The sequence below is a fragment of the Denticeps clupeoides genome, unplaced genomic scaffold (assembly GCF_900700375.1).
Source record: "Denticeps clupeoides unplaced genomic scaffold, fDenClu1.1, whole genome shotgun sequence".
In the NCBI taxonomy this organism is placed as follows: domain Eukaryota; kingdom Metazoa; phylum Chordata; class Actinopteri; order Clupeiformes; family Denticipitidae; genus Denticeps; species Denticeps clupeoides.
Window position 1 is genome coordinate 195,659 of NW_021629815.1, and position 6,141 is coordinate 201,799.

At 45.0% G+C, this 6,141-nt stretch overlaps 12 non-coding genes across 12 annotated transcripts; all 12 read right to left on the bottom strand.

Moving 5' to 3' along the window:
- Nucleotides 1–190, bottom strand: LOC114774710 (U2 spliceosomal RNA). Its single transcript, XR_003744899.1, has one exon. It is a non-coding gene; the product is annotated as a U2 spliceosomal RNA (small nuclear RNA).
- A 122-nt stretch (nucleotides 191–312) lies between these two features.
- On the bottom strand, nucleotides 313–426 carry LOC114774789 (U5 spliceosomal RNA). Its single transcript, XR_003744960.1, has one exon. It is a non-coding gene; the product is annotated as a U5 spliceosomal RNA (small nuclear RNA).
- Nucleotides 427–1,019: 593 nt separating this feature from the next.
- On the bottom strand, nucleotides 1,020–1,210 carry LOC114774706 (U2 spliceosomal RNA). The gene has a single exon (XR_003744895.1). It is a non-coding gene; the product is annotated as a U2 spliceosomal RNA (small nuclear RNA).
- A 122-nt stretch (nucleotides 1,211–1,332) lies between these two features.
- Nucleotides 1,333–1,446, bottom strand: LOC114774790 (U5 spliceosomal RNA). The gene has a single exon (XR_003744961.1). It is a non-coding gene; the product is annotated as a U5 spliceosomal RNA (small nuclear RNA).
- A 602-nt stretch (nucleotides 1,447–2,048) lies between these two features.
- LOC114774707 (U2 spliceosomal RNA) lies at nucleotides 2,049–2,239 on the bottom strand. The gene has a single exon (XR_003744896.1). It is a non-coding gene; the product is annotated as a U2 spliceosomal RNA (small nuclear RNA).
- Nucleotides 2,240–2,361: 122 nt separating this feature from the next.
- On the bottom strand, nucleotides 2,362–2,475 carry LOC114774791 (U5 spliceosomal RNA). Its single transcript, XR_003744962.1, has one exon. It is a non-coding gene; the product is annotated as a U5 spliceosomal RNA (small nuclear RNA).
- Nucleotides 2,476–3,072: 597 nt separating this feature from the next.
- On the bottom strand, nucleotides 3,073–3,263 carry LOC114774709 (U2 spliceosomal RNA). The gene has a single exon (XR_003744898.1). It is a non-coding gene; the product is annotated as a U2 spliceosomal RNA (small nuclear RNA).
- A 122-nt stretch (nucleotides 3,264–3,385) lies between these two features.
- Nucleotides 3,386–3,499, bottom strand: LOC114774792 (U5 spliceosomal RNA). The gene has a single exon (XR_003744963.1). It is a non-coding gene; the product is annotated as a U5 spliceosomal RNA (small nuclear RNA).
- Nucleotides 3,500–4,097: 598 nt separating this feature from the next.
- On the bottom strand, nucleotides 4,098–4,288 carry LOC114774708 (U2 spliceosomal RNA). Its single transcript, XR_003744897.1, has one exon. It is a non-coding gene; the product is annotated as a U2 spliceosomal RNA (small nuclear RNA).
- Nucleotides 4,289–4,410: 122 nt separating this feature from the next.
- Nucleotides 4,411–4,524, bottom strand: LOC114774793 (U5 spliceosomal RNA). Its single transcript, XR_003744964.1, has one exon. It is a non-coding gene; the product is annotated as a U5 spliceosomal RNA (small nuclear RNA).
- Nucleotides 4,525–5,120: 596 nt separating this feature from the next.
- On the bottom strand, nucleotides 5,121–5,311 carry LOC114774712 (U2 spliceosomal RNA). Its single transcript, XR_003744900.1, has one exon. It is a non-coding gene; the product is annotated as a U2 spliceosomal RNA (small nuclear RNA).
- Nucleotides 5,312–5,433: 122 nt separating this feature from the next.
- Nucleotides 5,434–5,547, bottom strand: LOC114774797 (U5 spliceosomal RNA). The gene has a single exon (XR_003744967.1). It is a non-coding gene; the product is annotated as a U5 spliceosomal RNA (small nuclear RNA).
- Nucleotides 5,548–6,141: the final 594 nt, after the last annotated feature.

The window sequence follows — 6,141 nt, forward strand, 5'->3', positions numbered from 1 at the left end:
AGAAAGTGCACCGCTCCCAGAGGCACTGCAATACTGGGTCGATGCGTGGAGCGGATGGAGCAAGCTCCTTTGCCGACTCCCTGTTCTAAAAATCCGCTTAATATGTAGTCCCCCGCTGGGGACGTATCAGATATTAAACTGATAAGAACAGATACTACACTTGATCTTAGCCAAAAGGCCGAGAAGCGATAACCTGAAAAAGGCGCCGTGGCGTGCCATTCTCGGAACGTGTGTGGTATTTGCTGGATGGTGCGCGTATACGTAGCGCACAACACACCACGTTTTCTTAAGTATTCTTTGAACCCATCGTGTAGCTCTGTCAAAACAGAGCCCCCAAAAATATTGTGAGCTTGTTGACGCCCCTCTCCACGGAAATCTTTAGTAAAAGGCGAAAGATTTGTACGTGATGAAGAGAAGCCCAAGCGACAACAACAGGGCCGTAAAGGTGGAGAGTGTCTCTTGTGTGTTTGGTGCTGACATCAGGGTGCGTCGCACCTTAAGGCCGAGGGCCGGACAACCCCGCCTATCAATTCAGCTCCACCCTATTCCACAGTTAAGCCAGTGAACGACTGTCGAACGATTGTCACAGAGCAGGCACGGACACGAAAACCAAAGAGCAGCTTGTAAAAAAAAAAAAAAAAAAAAAGAAAAAAGGCGGGAAAACGTAACAAAGACTAAAAATACCTCTTAACTAACTTTGAAAAAAAGCTGACAAGGCAATGTAAAAAACTTCATTTTGAAAACGTTTCTCAATAGCTGTAACACCTGGTTTTCACAGGCAGTCTCCCATCCAAGTACTAACCAAGCCCAAGCCTTCTTAGCTTCCAAGATCAGACAAGATCGGGCGTTCTTCTGCTGGTATGGCCGTAAGCAACCCCATGCTTGAAAATCTTGGACTTTTAAACAAAAAGGCGCTTGAAAACATATCAAGGAATAAAAAACTTGCCTTTGAATGTCAAAAACATGATGGAGAAAAGGCAACAAGTTGGAGTGGTAAGTTTTTATTTGCAACACAACAGAGAAAGTGCACCGCTCCCAGAGGCACTGCAATACTGGGTCGATGCGTGGAGCGGATGGAGCAAGCTCCTTTGCCGACTCCCTGTTCTAAAAATCCGCTTAATATGTAGTCCCCCGCTGGGGGACGTATCAGATATTAAACTGATAAGAACAGATACTACACTTGATCTTAGCCAAAAGGCCGAGAAGCGATAACCTGAAAAAGGCGCCGTGGCGTGCCATTCTCGGAACGTGTGCGGTATTTGCTGGATGGTGCGCGTATACGTAGCGCACAACACACCACGTTTTCTTAAGTATTCTTTGAACCCATCGTGTAGCTCTGTCAAAACAGAGCCCCCAAAAATATTGTGAGCTTGTTGACGCCCCTCTCCACGGAAATCTTTAGTAAAAGGCGAAAGATTTGTACGTGATGAAGAGAAGCCCAAGCGACAACAACAGGGCCGTAAAGGTGGAGAGTGTCTCTTGTGTGTTTGGTGCTGACATCAGGGTGCGTCGCACCTTAAGGCCGAGGGCCGGACAACCCCGCCTATCAATTCAGCTCCACCCTATTCCACAGTTAAGCCAGTGAACGACTGTCGAACGATTGTCACAGAGCAGGCACGGACACGAAAACCAAAGAGCAGCTTGTAAAAAAAAAAAAAAAAAAAAAAAAAAAAAGAAGAAAAAAGGCGGGAAAACGTAACAAAGACTAAAATACCTCTTAACTAACTTTGAAAAAAAGCTGACAAGGCAATGTAAAAAACTTCATTTTGAAAACGTTTCTCAATAGCTGTAACACCTGGTTTTCACAGGCAGTCTCCCATCCAAGTACTAACCAAGCCCAAGCCTTCTTAGCTTCCAAGATCAGACAAGATCGGGCGTTCTTCTGCTGGTATGGCCGTAAGCAACCCCTGCTTGAAAATCTTGGACTTTTAAACAAAAAGGCGCTTGAAAACATATCAAGGAATAAAAAACTTGCCTTTGAATGTCAAAAACATGATGGAGAAAAGGCAACAAGTTGGAGTGGTAAGTTTTTATTTGCAACACAACAGAGAAAGTGCACCGCTCCCAGAGGCACTGCAATACTGGGTCGATGCGTGGAGCGGATGGAGCAAGCTCCTTTGCCGACTCCCTGTTCTAAAAATCCGCTTAATATGTAGTCCCCCGCTGGGGGACGTATCAGATATTAAACTGATAAGAACAGATACTACACTTGATCTTAGCCAAAAGGCCGAGAAGCGATAACCTGAAAAAGGCGCCGTGGCGTGCCATTCTCGGAACGTGTGCGGTATTTGCTGGATGGTGCGCGTATACGTAGCGCACAACACACCACGTTTTCTTAAGTATTCTTTGAACCCATCGTGTAGCTCTGTCAAAACAGAGCCCCCAAAAATATTGTGAGCTTGTTGACGCCCCTCTCCACGGAAATCTTTAGTAAAAGGCGAAAGATTTGTACGTGATGAAGAGAAGCCCAAGCGACAACAACAGGGCCGTAAAGGTGGAGAGTGTCTCTTGTGTGTTTGGTGCTGACATCAGGGTGCGTCGCACCTTAAGGCCGAGGGCCGGACAACCCCGCCTAATCAATTCAGCTCCACCCTATTCCACAGTTAAGCCAGTGAACGACTGTCGAACGATTGTCACAGAGCAGGCACGGACACGAAAACCAAAGAGCAGCTTGTAAAAAAAAAAAAAAAAAAAAAAAAGAAAAAAAGGCGGGAAAACGTAACAAAGACTAAAAATACCTCTTAACTAACTTTGAAAAAAAGCTGACAAGGCAATGTAAAAAACTTCATTTTGAAAACGTTTCTCAATAGCTGTAACACCTGGTTTTCACAGGCAGTCTCCCATCCAAGTACTAACCAAGCCCAAGCCTTCTTAGCTTCCAAGATCAGACAAGATCGGGCGTTCTTCTGCTGGTATGGCCGTAAGCAACCCCTGCTTGAAAATCTTGGACTTTTAAACAAAAAGGCGCTTGAAAACATATCAAGGAATAAAAAACTTGCCTTTGAATGTCAAAAACATGATGGAGAAAAGGCAACAAGTTGGAGTGGTAAGTTTTTATTTGCAACACAACAGAGAAAGTGCACCGCTCCCAGAGGCACTGCAATACTGGGTCGATGCGTGGAGCGGATGGAGCAAGCTCCTTTGCCGACTCCCTGTTCTAAAAATCCGCTTAATATGTAGTCCCCCAGCGGGGGACGTATCAGATATTAAACTGATAAGAACAGATACTACACTTGATCTTAGCCAAAAGGCCGAGAAGCGATAACCTGAAAAAGGCGCCGTGGCGTGCCATTCTCGGAACGTGTGCGGTATTTGCTGGATGGTGCGCGTATACGTAGCGCACAACACACCACGTTTTCTTAAGTATTCTTTGAACCCATCGTGTAGCTCTGTCAAAACAGAGCCCCCAAAAATATTGTGAGCTTGTTGACGCCCCTCTCCACGGAAATCTTTAGTAAAAGGCGAAAGATTTGTACGTGATGAAGAGAAGCCCAAGCGACAACAACAGGGCCGTAAAGGTGGAGAGTGTCTCTTGTGTGTTTGGTGCTGACATCAGGGTGCGTCGCACCTTAAGGCCGAGGGCCGGACAACCCCGCCTTATCAATTCAGCTCCACCCTATTCCACAGTTAAGCCAGTGAACGACTGTCGAACGATTGTCACAGAGCAGGCACGGACACGAAAACCAAAGAGCAGCTTGTAAAAAAAAAAAAAAAAAAAAAAAAAAAAAAAAAAGGCGGGAAAACGTAACAAAGACTAAAAATACCTCTTAACTAACTTTGAAAAAAGCTGACAAGGCAATGTAAAAAACTTCATTTTGAAAACGTTTCTCAATAGCTGTAACACCTGGTTTTCACAGGCAGTCTCCCATCCAAGTACTAACCAAGCCCAAGCCTTCTTAGCTTCCAAGATCAGACAAGATCGGGCGTTCTTCTGCTGGTATGGCCGTAAGCAACCCCTGCTTGAAAATCTTGGACTTTTAAACAAAAAGGCGCTTGAAAACATATCAAGGAATAAAAAACTTGCCTTTGAATGTCAAAAACATGATGGAGAAAAGGCAACAAGTTGGAGTGGTAAGTTTTTATTTGCAACACAACAGAGAAAGTGCACCGCTCCCAGAGGCACTGCAATACTGGGTCGATGCGTGGAGCGGATGGAGCAAGCTCCTTTGCCGACTCCCTGTTCTAAAAATCCGCTTAATATGTAGTCCCCCGCTGGGGGACGTATCAGATATTAAACTGATAAGAACAGATACTACACTTGATCTTAGCCAAAAGGCCGAGAAGCGATAACCTGAAAAAGGCGCCGTGGCGTGCCATTCTCGGAACGTGTGCGGTATTTGCTGGATGGTGCGCGTATACGTAGCGCACAACACACCACGTTTTCTTAAGTATTCTTTGAACCCATCGTGTAGCTCTGTCAAAACAGAGCCCCCAAAAATATTGTGAGCTTGTTGACGCCCCTCTCCACGGAAATCTTTAGTAAAAGGCGAAAGATTTGTACGTGATGAAGAGAAGCCCAAGCGACAACAACAGGGCCGTAAAGGTGGAGAGTGTCTCTTGTGTGTTTGGTGCTGACATCAGGGTGCGTCGCACCTTAAGGCCGAGGGCCGGACAACCCCGCCTTATCAATTCAGCTCCACCCTATTCCACAGTTAAGCCAGTGAACGACTGTCGAACGATTGTCACAGAGCAGGCACGGACACGAAAACCAAAGAGCAGCTTGTAAAAAAAAAAAAAAAAAAAAAAAGAAAAAAAGGCGGGGAAAACGTAACAAAGACTAAAAATACCTCTTAACTAACTTTGAAAAAAAGCTGACAAGGCAATGTAAAAAACTTCATTTTGAAAACGTTTCTCAATAGCTGTAACACCTGGTTTTCACAGGCAGTCTCCCATCCAAGTACTAACCAAGCCCAAGCCTTCTTAGCTTCCAAGATCAGACAAGATCGGGCGTTCTTCTGCTGGTATGGCCGTAAGCAACCCCTGCTTGAAAATCTTGGACTTTTAAACAAAAAGGCGCTTGAAAACATATCAAGGAATAAAAAACTTGCCTTTGAATGTCAAAAACATGATGGAGGAAAGGCAACAAGTTGGAGTGGTAAGTTTTTATTGCAACACAACAGAGAAAGTGCACCGCTCCCAGAGGCACTGCAATACTGGGTCGATGCGTGGAGCGGATGGAGCAAGCTCCTTTGCCGACTCCCTGTTCTAAAATCCGCTTAATATGTAGTCCCCCCGCTGGGGGACGTATCAGATATTAAACTGATAAGAACAGATACTACACTTGATCTTAGCCAAAAGGCCGAGAAGCGATAACCTGAAAAAGGCGCCGTGGCGTGCCATTCTCGGAACGTGTGCGGTATTTGCTGGATGGTGCGCGTATACGTAGCGCACAACACACCACGTTTTCTTAAGTATTCTTTGAACCCATCGTGTAGCTCTGTCAAAACAGAGCCCCCAAAAATATTGTGAGCTTGTTGACGCCCATCTCCACGGAAATCTTTAGTAAAAGGCGAAAGATTTGTACGTGATGAAGAGAAGCCCAAGCGACAACAACAGGGCCGTAAAGGTGGAGAGTGTCTCTTGTGTGTTTGGTGCTGACATCAGGGTGCGTCGCACCTTAAGGCCGAGGGCCGGACAACCCCGCCTTATCAATTCAGCTCCACCCTATTCCACAGTTAAGCCAGTGAACGACTGTCGAACGATTGTCACAGAGCAGGCACGGACACGAAAACCAAAGAGCAGCTTGTAAAAAAAAAAAAAAAAAAAAAAGAAGAAAAAAGGCGGGAAAACGTAACAAAGACTAAAAATACCTCTTAACTAACTTTGAAAAAAAGCTGACAAGGCAATGTAAAAACTTCATTTTGAAAACGTTTCTCAATAGCTGTAACACCTGGTTTTCACAGGCAGTCTCCCATCCAAGTACTAACCAAGCCCAAGCCTTCTTAGCTTCCAAGATCAGACAAGATCGGGCGTTCTTCTGCTGGTATGGCCGTAAGCAACCCCTGCTTGAAAATCTTGGACTTTTAAACAAAAAGGCGCTTGAAAACATATCAAGGAATAAAAAACTTGCCTTTGAATGTCAAAAACATGATGGAGAAAAGGCAACAAGTTGGAGGTGGTAAGTTTTTATTTGCAACACAA